Source organism: Sus scrofa, chromosome 10 (genome assembly GCF_000003025.6).
Source record: "Sus scrofa isolate TJ Tabasco breed Duroc chromosome 10, Sscrofa11.1, whole genome shotgun sequence".
In the NCBI taxonomy this organism is placed as follows: domain Eukaryota; kingdom Metazoa; phylum Chordata; class Mammalia; order Artiodactyla; family Suidae; genus Sus; species Sus scrofa.
The window spans coordinates 64475388-64489693 of record NC_010452.4 but is presented as its reverse complement, the minus strand read 5'-3'; the positions used below and the strand labels follow the sequence as shown (position 1 = coordinate 64489693).

The window sequence follows — 14306 nt, the reverse complement described above, 5'->3', positions numbered from 1 at the left end:
CCCTCCTTGACCTGTTTTCTGAATACACCTGACTCTCCATCCTGAGGGCTATCCACACCTTCCTCTGTTGGATGCTGTGTCCGTCCCCACCATGCACAGCTGCCCTCCTCCAAGGACCCCACTTCGGTACCGCCTCATTCAGAAACTCTCTCCTGCTCCCCACAGAAAGAGGAGCAACTTGCCTGATAGATTTAGAGCTCTAGAAGAATAAACTATGCTTGGCCAGTGCGGTCTTCTCCTCTCTTTTGGAGGTGGGGGGATCTGCTGACTTTCCAAGACCATGTCTTTCCCCTCTCCCCCGCCCCTGCTGTAAGCAGGGCAGGGCTAATCCACCAGTCCTGGGAAGCCAGCCATGGTCCGGTCCAGCACTGCCCATGACACTGTGAACAAGGACCGACCTTTCTGCTCGGACACGGCCATATCCACCAATCACTAGTTGATTTTTAATTCCATCTGGACGGATTGACCAATGGGGGCCAGCTGTACAGCACAGGAAACGCCCTCCAATGTTCTGAGATAATCTATATGGGAAAAGCATCTGCAAAAAGAATGGCTGTGTGTACATGTATAACTGAATCATTCTGCCTTCAGACATGATCACAACTTTGCACATCAACTGTTCTTTAATAAAACTTTTTAAAAATGAAGAAAAATCACTAGTTGATTTTTTTTCTTCTCCATTTTCCTGACTCCTGATCCACCTCTCCATTTGTTCCAAAAGACAGGCATATCCCTGCGAGTTATTTATTGGGTTCCCTCTGATTCACGACACTTTGCAGAAAGCTTTCCAGGGCTTATGTTCTTCAACCTTCTCACCAAGCCCATGAGGGAGGTATAATTAGCTCCACTCTACAGATAAGCAAGCTGAGGCTTGAGTGGGTAAGCGGTTTGCTAAAGGTCACACAGCTAGTAAGTGAGAGACCTGGATTCCAGCTTTAGTTGCTAAATGTGTCCACCCAAACCAGTCAATTACTCCTTGTTAGAAAATACCTTTTAAGGTTAGGTCAGGGAGGAAGTGAAAACGTGGAGAGTTCCCCATAGATTGTTTCAATCTGCTCAACCAGCCTCTAATTAGAAAGAACCTACTACAGGGGCCACACAGGCTTTCCAACAGCCTCCATGATGCCTGCTTGCTCAGGGACCTACCTTCCTAATTGGATGTTTCTTTTTGGCAGAACGTGTGGTTCAAGGATCTTGCTACTTCATGCCTATAATTTGGAGTATAAATGATACAGTAACATCTAGAGCCTATAAGTGTTAAAGAGTGGGTAATATAAATGAAGTGGACACTTTTTGGAAGAACTTTAGCTCTCTTTTGGAAGTGAGGTCAAAGCCATTGACCTGGGTAAGTTTTCCCAGGGGGTCATCAGTGTGTGCTGTCCACCTGGATGTCCTTCCCACTTACACCATTCCTGATGGCTGGCTGGCATCAGGGAGGACTCCTGGGGCCAAAGTCTAGGGCAACACTAACTGCTTCGTATAAAGCCCATCTCCTTGGCTCTACTTCCTACCCATATAGCAGAGTAAGCACTTAGAGTCCAAAGATGCCATCTTGTACAGAAGCAAATTTAATGATGGGTCTGTTCACTGTGTTCAATTTTAAAAAGACACTCTTTGCCACACACACACAAGAGAAAAAAGTAATGATGTGAGGGGATGTTGGCTTGGTTGTGGCGATTATTTCACTGTCTCAAGTCATCAGGCTGTTCACCTTAAATAAATACCCAATTTTTAACTGTCAATTCTATCTCAATAAAGCGGGGAGAAAAGAGACAATTTTCTCAGGGACTCTACTCTCTTATCGCCCTGGTAGCTCTAATGAGACACAGGATGCTTTGGAAGCTTCCCCCCGCTTCCAAAAGAACCAGAGGAAGCGTTCTTCTGCCCATCAGATGCTCAGGGAGGAGAACCACTCCACCTGCATGCAGGGCGTCCACTCACAGCGAGGGGCCCGGGCGCCTTGACTGAGATGGTCAAGTTGCAGTCCCTGGACACATGGTCCCTTTCCCCTGGCATGGCAGTATACGCAGAGGAAGGATGCAGGCAGGAGCTCACAAGTGTGGCAAGACAGCCATGGTAAGGAAGGAAGCCAGCTTTCCCCAGCTGCACAGTGACCCACTCTCTGTGTGACTAGGCTTCCATTTCTGCAGCATGGGGAAAATCACAGACCCACTTCACAGCCTTGTCCTGAGGATTAAATGAATGAACCATTCAATGAAATGCTTGCAACAATGTTTGGTGGAAAAGGTAGCTGTTACATCACATAGGACTTTTCCCACGAATCCCTGGAAATCCTCCCTGCTAAAATCTGCTGCTGATGATGACTCGCTCAACGGATGACCTGACATGGCCTAGAATTGCACTGCTGGCTAAGGAAATGAAGTGACTTGTGCATCTGGGTTTTTTCGGGTTTGTTTTTGTTTTTGCCATTGCTCACTAAGCATTTGCTAAACCTACCTACTAAGTATAAAGCGCTGCACTGGATGCAAACACATGACATGGTCCCTGTTCTAAATAAGCCTCGGGACCTCAGAGAGGGGGACACCACTTCTGCCTAGAGGAGATCAGAGGAGGAGGTTCTGAGAGGGCGGACTTTAATTTGCTGTTTATCCCACGAGTATAATGACGTGGCCGGTTGATGTGGACTCAGCGTTAAGAGACAGAATAAGAAACGGCAAAGTGGGCTGTCAGTCCTGGGTCCAGCAGGAGCAAAACACCCCTGTCCCCTCCAGCGGTGCTCAAACACCACACCCCACTTCCTCCTGAGGGTGTGGGACACTTTTCAAAGAAAATACAGTATTTGGCAGTATCACCGCAGTAGGCGGAAGTGGCGATGTTCAGTCCAAAGACGAACGAGTCGTTCGGTGCAGAATAACACACACGGGGCCTGCGTGTGCTAGCCTGGCAGGCAGTGCTGGCTGAGTCGCTGCTGGAGACGAGGTGACCAGGGACTGCAGCAGGAGGAGGAGGTGGTGGCAGAGGGTAGATGGGTGCTTGCAGCTCTAGGTGAGCCACCCACACACGTCCACTTAGAAAGGAGTGGACTGTAAAAGCGTGTTTGTGATGGGAGCTTAGAATCCAGAGGAGCTGAAATTAGATCCCGCTTAGGTCCCTAGACAAGCCCATTGCGACCCACGTATCAGTGAATCCAGAATGAAGTCAAGACCATCAAAGCCATGATCTTGACTGTTGGGCTCAGGGGATCCTCCGCTTATTTTTCTTCCTGCGATATTTCAGATTAGCTGTGGGTTTAATCGCCCAACGAGGGGCTAATTTCTCAATTTAAAGACCACGGGTGACTCTGGTTTCCAGGAAACACTGGTTTACGGGGTGAGAACTTCTGTATTGTGAGTCACAACGGCAGTGGGCACCTGCCACCTGCGGATGGGAACTCACCAGCTCAGGGGTTCTCAAAGCGCAGTTCTGGAGAGCCACCAGCACCAGCACCAGCACAGGGAGGGGGGCGCTCTCAAGAAGCGCAAACCCTCCAGCACCACCACCCCAGACCCACTGACCCAGAAACTACAGGCGTGTGGGGTCAACAATCTGAGTTCCGCCCGACCCTCCACTGCCTTGCTGCACCCTGAAGCCCTAGAATAAGCTCCACGAGGCCCAGCTGTGTCTTTCTCATTTTTATTTGCTTGGCGTTCAGCAAATAAAAATGAGGTGGTTCTAAGTTACTGGTTCTCAACCAGGGTGACCTTGCCTCCTGGGGACATGTGGCAAGGACTGGAGACATTTTTGGTTGTCACAAACGGATGGAGGCCATGGGACTGGCATTTGGTAGGTTGAGGCCAGAGATGTGGCAAACGACCTACAATGTGGCAGTCAGCAAATGCATCAATCGAGCCAAGGCTGAGAAGCCCTCTATGTCCAAATATCAAATGTGGTCATACCAAGAGGACCCTCCATTCATTCCTCCCTCCCTCTCACCATTAGTGGATCAGTGTTTAGTGAATTCGAGCCCCACAAGGGAGGAACACAGTGACTGGGGAAACTGGTCTCTCTTTTCACATTGGCCCCTCATTGGGAGGCCAGGAGTAGCACAGTAACGACAGGTGCTACTTGTAGCGAGTATATTTAGTGTCCTTTGAATACACAGATACATGGGTTCTGAATGAATCAGTCCATGAACAAATCAGCTGATCTCTTAATCTTTGTCTCCTTTTTATAAATGGCTGCACCTGTGGTATATGGAAGTTTCCAGGCCAGGACTGATTCCAAGCCACAGCTGCAACGACAACACTAGATCTTTAAGCCACTGTGCAGGGCTGGGGATCAATCCCCACCTCTGCAGCAACCCAAGCTGCTGCAGTTGGATTCTGAACCCATTGTGCCACAGTGGGAACTCCATTTTTGTTTCATGTGGAGCTGAAAGGGCTCTTCGTGATCCAGTGATGAAAGATGAGGAAGGTGAGGCTCAGAGAACTTAAAGCAGGTGATCACAGCCACCTAATTAGTGAAGGAAGTGTTACTAGGGCTCAGGTCTCCAAGGTCGTTTCTTATTCATCTTTCCACTGGGGTTTTATTTTATTGTTGTAGCTGTAACATCGCTCAGTGAGGAATACACTTTAAACCAACGACTGAATTTGCTCCTACATCAAATATTAATGCTGCTTATACAGAAAGACTGTTTACACCACCAGATGCCAGACTCTCGGCATTCTCAGACAGTTTGTGACATGTCCCCATTTGGCTAACTCTAGACAGTGCCGCAGCCTCACACACAGTAGCTAAGCATCACTTCATGAGAGAACCTAGCTAACTGCAGGTTATTCATATTCAAAGGGAGGCTTTTCTGTATTCATCATATACACATAAACTATGATGAGATTAAATACTTTGTTTCTTTGAAGAAAAAAAGGTAAAAAGAAAAAAATAAGTACTTGATTAGGGGGGCAGATCTCTTGCAAGTGCCAAGCTTTGACTTTCCTTGGTGAATTTTTAGTGAGTTACCACAATTATTTTGTGATCAGGGCTATTGTGTGAAATGTATTTCAGCCCATTCTTAACTGCACCTTCATTGTTCTCCTGAGCAGAAGGGAGGTGGAATGAATACGTAACAGCATTTTGACAAAGAAGCCACTACAGACTGGTGGCTAATAACTAATATGCATAGAGCATTGACAGTTTACACATAGCTTTTCAAAGATGAGGTTAAGACAGAGGTGGCCATTCTTAATAGATACTGGAAATTGTTCTTGTTTCATTTTAAAAATCAGTCCTTTATCATGGGGTTTGAAAAGCCTTATTCTATGATATCTATTTGTGACACAGTACTTGATAAATGCAAAACCTATTCTAGTTTTCTATTCCTGCACACCCCCCCCCCAGAAATGTAAATGCTATGATTTCAAGAATAATGTCTAGTTTGGGGTTTTTTTAAATAGACTTCATTTTTTTAAGAGTAGTCTTAGATTCATGGCAAAATTCGGCAGACAGGACAGAGATTTCTGTTATACCCACTGCCCCACCATACACAGCCTCATCATCAACATCCCCAACCAGGTGGTCCGTATACTTCCTACACTGACACATCACTATCGCCTGGACCCACCATCACAGGAGGGTTAGGGACCACTCTAGGTGTTGTCATTCTATGAGTTAGGGCAAATACATAATGACTTGTATCTATCATGCTTGTATCAGACTAACTGGTTCCACTGCTCAAGAACCCTGTGCCCCCCCTTACTCATCATACCCTACCCCCCCAGCCCTAACAGACATTCAAATAAAGACAGAATCATAACAACAGTGCAGTGCTGGCAGCAGAAGAGCTGGACAGATCACCCGAACACAACAGAATGTCTTGAAACAGGTCCAAATAATTAAGAAAGTTGGTGTGCAGTAATAACAGTAGTTAGGGGAGAAGGCAAGATTGTTTTAAGAAATGGACCGTTCCCATTGGCTTAAAGCTGACATCAACGCAAAATTCAGGTAGATGATATTAATGGAGAAATAAAACCTCTAAACTACTAAAGGTATTAGACGTGCAGATGAATGATTATAGTTTTGGAATTAGGAAAGTTTTCTCAAACATACCACCGGCAAGTGCCATAAAGGATCACATTTCTCTCCTACTTTACCTTAAGCTTATATGTGTGAAACATTAACACAGTATAAAACAAATGACAAAAATGCAAGATATGACTGTAAAATATGGGGTGAAATATTCGACAAATATGTGAAAAGCTCTTAAGGAGCAAAAAAAAAGGTCAAGCCTAATAATGAAATATTATTCACCCAATTAAAAACAAAGAGCATACCCTTTACAAAAGGAATACCATAAAAGGCGAAAAAATCATGAAAAAATCCAACTTCACTAGAAAGAAGTGTAAATTCGCCAGTGCCATGGTAGTCCCTTTTCTGCAATTCCAAAAGTCCAAAAAGCTCTGAAAAGAGAAAAAAAAAAAAAGATTCTGTAGTGAAAGCTAATTTTGTAGCAAAATCTGATGTGGGCTGTTTAAGGTCTGTTTAATCCCACTGAATGCAACTGTTAAATACCCTCCCCTCCTAATGCAAAACTTACTGGGAATATTTTTACTATACAGTTTCTAAACTTTATTACTTTTATAAAATATGCATCATAAAACTGATTTGGCTATAATAGTTTGGATAAGGAACTCTACACTCTTTATGAAAGAAAGATGTATTAAATGACTTTAACATAATAAGGCAGGTATATAAAGGTATGCAAATAAGAATGCCTACTGGAGCACTGCTTCACAACAGTAAAACTAGAAATAGCCTCAATAACTCGCTAAGTTATTATTTCAATACACTATGGCAAAGAACTACAGTGGAATATTTCACAACCAGGAGATCACTGTTCACTAAATTCACCGGATAGAGTTAAAAAGAGAGATATTAACCATAATGTATATAATAGGAGCTCATTTTAAAGGATACATTTACATGCATACATTTTAATGGGAAAAACTCCAGATCAAAATGCTTCTCTGGGTGGACTGGATTATAGGTAATTTAAAATGGTTATTTTTGAGAGATTCATAATACTAATTTTAAAAAAGACCTTGTATAACAAAATGAAAATGCTTTTCATATATTGAGTCACTTTTCACACCTATCAATTTTGTGTAGTAGGAGGGATGGTTCCCATAACAGAGAAAGTAGAAATGGATGCCAGCAGAAGTGCAGACTTTTTCCAGAACTTGTAAGTGACAGGACCTAAGTCTCCTGATTCTAAATCTAGTCCCTTGTCACTGCAAGGCCACTGGGCACCTGGCCCCAGGGTACCACCTGGCATGCATTCAGATCCCTAGCTTTGATAGCATTTGGAAATGTAACAAGTCACTCTCATTAATACCAAGTTACTGGGAGTTTAGTACGTGGAAAGTGCTGGGGGGCAGTTCTTAGTCATCAAAGCCATAGTGATTGGTTTCAAAAATGCTCCAATCCTTACCACAGGAGACTCCTTCCTGACTTAAGAAACAGCAGTGTCTACAACTTCAATGAATCAGTGGTTTAGATCCAAGCATTTTTTTTTCTCATGGAAATGTTACCCATGATGTTGAATTGACTGAGGCACATTTTTAAAGTACTAAATGATAATAAGAAATCATCTACAATGGATTTGTAATAGATTTAGTAGGAAATGCCTCCCAAAGTCCCATTTGGGGCTTCAGGAACACACCCTTGGACAGTGGAAAGAGAGATGCCTCTTCCTACGGCGTGGTAGGATCAGGTCTTCCCCCAGCTCCAAGGTCACTTGAGGGGATCCCAAGGCCAAGGGCAGTGAGAAGTCAGGGCCTGGGGGAAAGGGCTCGGGGGATGGTGGGGAGATGCACCTGCAGGTGATGCTGAGCATGGGAAGCAGAGATGAAGCAGGAACAGGTGACAGAGGGCAAGGGCAACTGCAGGTGAGGGGGAGTGGGATGGAGACTCAGGCACGGCTGGAGCATGATGCCAGCGAAGATGAACCAGGAGAATAGGAGGATGAGGGGAACAAGAAGCAGCATGCCACTGGTGGTCTCCCACAGAGGGCATCTGAAGGTCAGGGCAGCCTATGGCCCAGATCTTACCACCAGCCCAGGGAGGGTTCCCTTCAATTTCCTTGCAGTAGGATGTAGCCCACTGCATGAGCCTAGAGAATGTGCAACACCCAGTTGAACCCACCTGCCTGCTGCCACTGGCTAGAACCTATAGGTGTTGGCATTGAATCACCTTGGTGATGCCCTTGACCACCTGAGCCTGGACTCTCAGGTGGGAGAAGATCTGAGCCCCGTGATGGCAGTGACACCCACAGACTAACGAACATCACACTTCACCAGACTCGTAAGAAACGAGCAAGGATATAACTGAGAGTTTTCTGAATGACAGAGGAACTGTCCTCGTAGCCAAACAGAATTTCACCGTTATATTCAATAAGCCCTCCCACCCTCCTTCTTCCCTCCCTCCACTGCCTCCCAGACTGACCAGCCAATCCTCCCTGCCCTGCTCATAGGGGGAAACAGAGACGCAGCGATGGTGACCAAACAGGGCACTGGGCATCAACATCCTACTCTCATTCCGCCCCTGACAGCACAAGACAAACCGGAACCGTCTTCTGGGCAAGGATAACTTTCTGAGGTTTAAAAAATTTTGAAATTCAGGAGTTCCTGTTGTGGCTCAGTGATTAACGAATCCGACTAGGAACCATGAGGTTGCAGGTTCAATCCCTGGCCTCGCTCAGTGGGTTAAGGATCCGGCGTTGCTGTGGTGTAGGTGGCAGACGCGCCTCAGATCCCGCATTGCTGTGGCTCTGGCGTAGGCCGGTGGCTACAGCTCCGATTAGACCCCTAGCCTGGGAACCTCCATATACCGTGGGAGCAGCCCCAGAAAAGGCAAAAAGACAAAAAAAAATTGAAATTCAAATCTGTTTGTCTGAGTAAGAACTCTGGGAGAGAAAGCCAAAGGAAATTTACAGCATTCCTCCATCTCTTGGTCGGGCTCTGGGGCTGCAGGAAGGAAAAGGCTGAGCTCAGGGGCACTAACTTTTCCACCATGGAACCAAACAAAACCTACCAAATCTCAGAAAGGGCCCTGCCCCTAATTCTCAGCGTCTCCCAATGTGACCGCTAAGATGGGATGAGCTCTGGTCCGGCTGCCACCTGAACAAGCTCGGGATGCGTAAGGGACAGCACAAGGCAGGGGCTGAAGTGCCTGGTTCTGGGGAGTGGACCAGAGGGTGTGGGAAAAGGGACAAGCACTCCCCGTGGCTCTTCGCTGTGGCCCTTCGTGGCTGGAGGGAAGTGGGATTTTTTTTTTTTTTTTTTTTTAGGGCTGCACCTGCAGCACATGGAAGTTCCCAGGCTAGGGGCTGAATCAGAGCTGCAGCTGCTGGCCTACATCACAGCCACGACAGAGCCTTAATCCACTGAGCGAGGCCAGGGATTGAACCCACATCCTCATGAATACTAATCAGGTTCTTAACCCACTGAGCCACAATGGGAACTCTCTCTATTTTTGATTGTGTTTAAAAGTAACATTTCATCTTCTAAAAAGAATTGGGAGCAATATGCTATTTTGTTACACACATCCCAGTTTACCTCTCAGGGAAATCAGTGAGGAGGGGACCTAACAAAGTGACATTTACTCAGTGTTTTTCACATTTCCTCTACTTTCATGCCACGGTTTCATGACATAGCTGTATTTTACAGGTAGAGAAAGAGGCTCAGAGAGGTGAGGACATGCATTCAAGGTTGCACAGCTGATGGTGGTGGAGCAGATGCCAACCTGAGGGCTGTAATGTTTCTCTCCCTTTCTGAGGGCTGCTCTGAAGGCACACGGACCGCTCTGATCTGCTTACGCCAAGTTCTAGCCTGTAGCGGTCACTGCCTTTAATTACATCTGAGTGGGTGAGTTCCGGCGACCCCTTTGTCAGGAACCCTTCCGACTCCTACTGGGTTCTCTGCAGCTGAGACACAATGATTAAAACCTTCTCGTCATCTCGCGTTTCTCCGGGGCTCTCAAAAGACACGTTTGCCTCAGTTGCTCCCGACAGTGAGGCCACACTTCTTATCTCTGCAACCTCTTGTTGAAAAATTTTTATTCTTAGTTGATTTACAGTTGTGTCCCTTTCTGCTGTGCAGCAAAGTGACCCAGAAATAGGTATATATTCATTCCTTTTCTCATCCTGTCTTCCATCATGTTCTACCCGAGAGAAAGGATGGGGTTCCCCGCATTGTGCAGCAGGACCTCATTGCTTAACCTTCTAAATGTCGTGGTTTGCAAATGTGGGTCGGGGAGGGGCTGGAGCAGTGCTGCCTTCTTCTGGTTCTTGGTCCAGGACACTGCCGTACCCACACTTCCTTTCCTAGGGCCTCTGGAGTTTGGGGGTTCCTCCCAAGTGATGGAACAGATCATCTGGCCTCCAGGCAAAGGGGAGGGACCGGGCGGGGGGGTGGTCCCTTCCCTGAGCCATCTTTTCAGGAGGATGCCATCACCTCCAGGAGCGGAGAGGATGGGACTGTTGCCCCTGCCATCCTCCCCCAGGACCTGCCCTCAGCTCCTGGCAGAAACGCCCCTCAACGTGCAGAACTGCTGAGGCTCGAAGCAAGAGTTGCTTCTCTGGGGTGAAGGTCCACTGCTCTACGCTCCAGCAACCACCCTTGGGGCAGGGGGCAGTGACCAGGGCCTGGGGACGGCTGACTTGGGGGCTGAAGCAGACGGTGGTGCAAGTCCAGTCCAACCTGCCTGCGCTGATTCCAGGTTATTTCCTGGCTGGGCTTTGGGTAATTGAGGCGGCCAGGCCGGTTCTGATTGGAGGGAGCAGGACCCCCAATAGGAAGGACCTCTCAGCAGAGAGAGAAAAGATACCTCATGTTCCCTCCATGGGAAACATCAAACCGATTCTGGGTTTTCTCTCTAGAATTGACGCGACTGGGTTTGAAGGGCACACGGAATGGCTCTACAGGACTGAGTCTCCCCCAGTGGGTTCCTTCTGCTTTCAGAAAACACAGGCAGCGCTAAGGCAGCTGGGAATTTCCCTGCCTAGTGGTGACGTCATGGTGCTGATGGCACCACGGCGAACGGGTCCAACCATACGGTGCCTCCCCACCACTCCGGCGAGTGCGAGCTGCACGGCGAATGGGTCCAACCATACAGTGCCCTCCCCACCACTCCAGTGAGTGCGAGCTGCACTCACACTGAACCTCGTCATTCGGGTTCTAGGCTGTCAACTTTTAACTCCACTTCTACATGGCCTGAAACAGCAGTACTTTTCATTTACTTTTCATAAAGAGACACAGCTAAGTGTGGAGTTATGGCTCTCTAGCACTAGGGAAGAAGTATTGGTGAGTTTAATCATTAGAGCCCCCATTTCCTTCCTGTCGATCCAAATTATCCTGTCTTACTATAACTTTAGGACTCATCAGTGAATAAAGTAACACATGCCAGAACTCAGAGGATGGTGGGTTTTCTACACCTCTGAGGATGTGCTGATTTTTCTAAATTTACATATACCGACCCTTTGGATAATCTTTCGGTTTAGCACTATGAATCACTAATTGCATAAAATTTCTTTCTAGAGAATACCACGAACCCTCAAATGTGCACTGAGCTACGACAGTCCTATGCTTTTTTTTCTTTTGGGGCTGCACCTGTGGCATATGGAAGTTCCCAGGTCAGGGGTCAGGTCGGAGCTATAGCTACTGGCCTACACCACAGCCACAGCAATGCCAGATCTGAGCCACATCTGCGATCTACGTTGTAGCTTGTGGCAACTCAGGATCTTTAACCCACTGAGCGAGGCCAGGGATCGAACCTGCATCCTCACAGAGACAACACTGGGTCCTCAATCTGCTGTGCCACAATGGGAACTCCTGGCCTGACTTCTGAGTCTTCACTATGGCCATTTACTTCCACAGCTACTGATGACTAGGACAGAATCAAGCACAGACTTCAATGATCTGCCACTAAAGACATCTCTTTGTTGAATCTGAAATGAACTGCTGCTCCCTCAGCATTTTCCATAGTTTTATTCAGAATGTTATAAGACATCCCGTTAAATATTTTATGGAAATCAAAATGTTCTCTGTCTAGTATTCCACTCATCTGGTAACTATAAAAATGGAATTAGCTGAGTGTGGCATGAAGCTAGTAAGTCTATGCTGAGTCCTTCTGATTACCACTTTAAAAATAAAATAGCTCAACAGAAAACGTCCCGCTCTATTACAAGCCTATTTCTCTCTTTTCAATGAAGATCAGAACACTGCTAGGGAGGACCCCGTTTCTAACGGTCTTGGTATTAATGTTACATGTGAAAAGCACCTCCGAGCTTTCTCTTGTCCACATGAAGTATCAGCTTCTATTCGCTCTTTTCTCCAAAGTATTCCTGTTCAAACGGCAAATGATTTTCTTCCCTGTTCTTCCAATAGCATCTGATTTCTATATGAACTTATGAAAATGCTGCACCCAATGGGGATTTATGTAACATTATGTTTAAGGCCGAGGGGAGAAACCTATTTTCAACGTCTTCCTGACCCTCCATCAGAGTCGGGACCACGCAAGGGGACAACGGTTCCTGCTACCATCAGCTCTTGTCTTCTACGAATGAAGAGGCCAGCAAAGTGCAAGGAAATGGGAAACTCGCTCCCTCTCTGTGGGTCTCAGTGTCTCTGACTGTGAAATGAGGGGGAGAGACTCAGCTCTCCCATCTATTTTAGTCCCCGGCACCCAGTCTTGCTAGCTGTGCTCACTCTTTTGCTGAAGCCAATGCATCTAAAGACAGAAACCTGCAGTCTTAGAGACACATCCTTGCCCTCTGATGTTATGCGAGTCACACAGGATCTGCTGGACGATGCCATTCACACAGTAAGTTCTCACAGAGCACCAGGGATGGGTGCTTCCTCCTCGGAATACTTTCATTCAGTGGAATCAATAAAAGAAGAACATGCAGCCCTGCTAGAAAACCACAGGGATCAAGAGCCCGGCACCTGTAACTTCAGAATTAACCTCTCTCATTCTAAAACCAGAGCAGCATTTGAGTGCAATGCAGCAGCAGGGTTGTCGGTGGAGCCTTCCCACCCATTTTCGGACACCCGATTGCAGCACATGGGGGCACGAGTGGGAGTCAGAAGATCAGCTTAAAGTCAAAGACATTTAGGTCGGAAGGTCACTTGCCCACTTGGTGCCTCAAATTCCTTATCTAAAAAGAATGGGGTGATAAGGGCTATACCTACATCATTGCTTCTTCAGTATTCCTTGGAATACCGCAAAAATGCATAATCCATAAGGTGGAACATATTCAAAGCGAAGTGCACATTCTTTTCATTGTTTCTGCCAAATATAATACAATGAAACAACTGTAGGAGTTCCCATAGTGGCTCAGCAGAAACAAATCTGACTAGTATCCATGAGGAGAACGCAGGTTTGATCCCTGGCCCCGCTCAGTGGGTTAAGGGTCTGGTGTTGCCATGAGCTGTGGTGTCGCTCGCAGATGCAGCTGGGATCTGGCGTTGCTATGGCTGTGCTGCCAGCTGGCAGCGATAGCTCCAGTTCAGCCCCTAGCCTGGGAACCTCCATATGCTGTGGGTGTGGCCCTAAAAACACAAAAAAAGTTTTTAAAAACTGTAAAGGGAGTTCCCGTCCTGGTGCAGTGGTTAACGAATCCAACTAGGAACCATGAGGTTGCGGGTTCGGTCCCTGCCCTTGCTCAGTGGGTTAACGATCCGGCGTTGCCGTGAGCTGTGGTGTAGGTTGCAGACGCGGCTCGGATCCCGCGTTGCTGTGGCTCTGGCGTAGGCCGGTGGCTACAGCTCCGATTCGACCCCTAGCCTGGGAACCTCCATATGCCTCAGGAGCAGCCCAAGAAATAGCAACAACAACAACAACAACAAAGACAAAAAAATAAATAAATAAAATAAAATAAATAAATAAATAAAAAACTGCAAAGGTTTCTTTTTCTGATTGTGTGCTGATGGTCCCAAAGTTAGTGGGAAACTCCACGGCCAAAATGTCCTTTCCCTTTTCCTCCAGAGAGTACCTTTAGCTCTAAGATGAGTCCTGGGTTAGAAAGTCAGCTCTTCTCCCCAGGAGAGCAAAGCCCTTTAAACGCCTGGCAGGGAGGCGGCCAGCTCCCGCCACGGTCTTTTAAAGAGTCATGCCTTCCACACAGTAGTTCCCAGGATCCTGCGTGCTCAGTAATTGGTGTGCACACACCCTGCTGCGCTGAGTTTTAAAAAGAAAAGGAAAAATCCCACAGGTGGAGCCCAGGCATCTAAAAGTACCACCAGCCTGGCAGGCACACGCTGCCCAGCCCTCTCTGCTTTCTTTCTATCCCCAAACAGAGGAGAGAAATGACACGG

At 46.9% G+C, this 14306-nt stretch overlaps 1 protein-coding gene across 12 annotated transcripts in view; it reads right to left on the bottom strand.

Moving 5' to 3' along the window:
- The window catches only part of PRKCQ (protein kinase C theta), a 153941-nt gene that overhangs the window by 106835 nt on the left and 32800 nt on the right, over positions 1–14306 (bottom strand). For 2 of the 12 annotated variants that reach the window (XM_021065021.1, XM_021065013.1), the window contains one exon: positions 6267–6392. The exons of the other annotated variants lie outside the window; for them this stretch is intronic. The gene's annotated coding sequence lies outside the window, so the exon portion shown is untranslated. Of the gene's footprint in view, positions 1–6266; positions 6393–14306 lie in introns of those variants that run through there. 12 annotated transcript variants of the gene reach the window in all.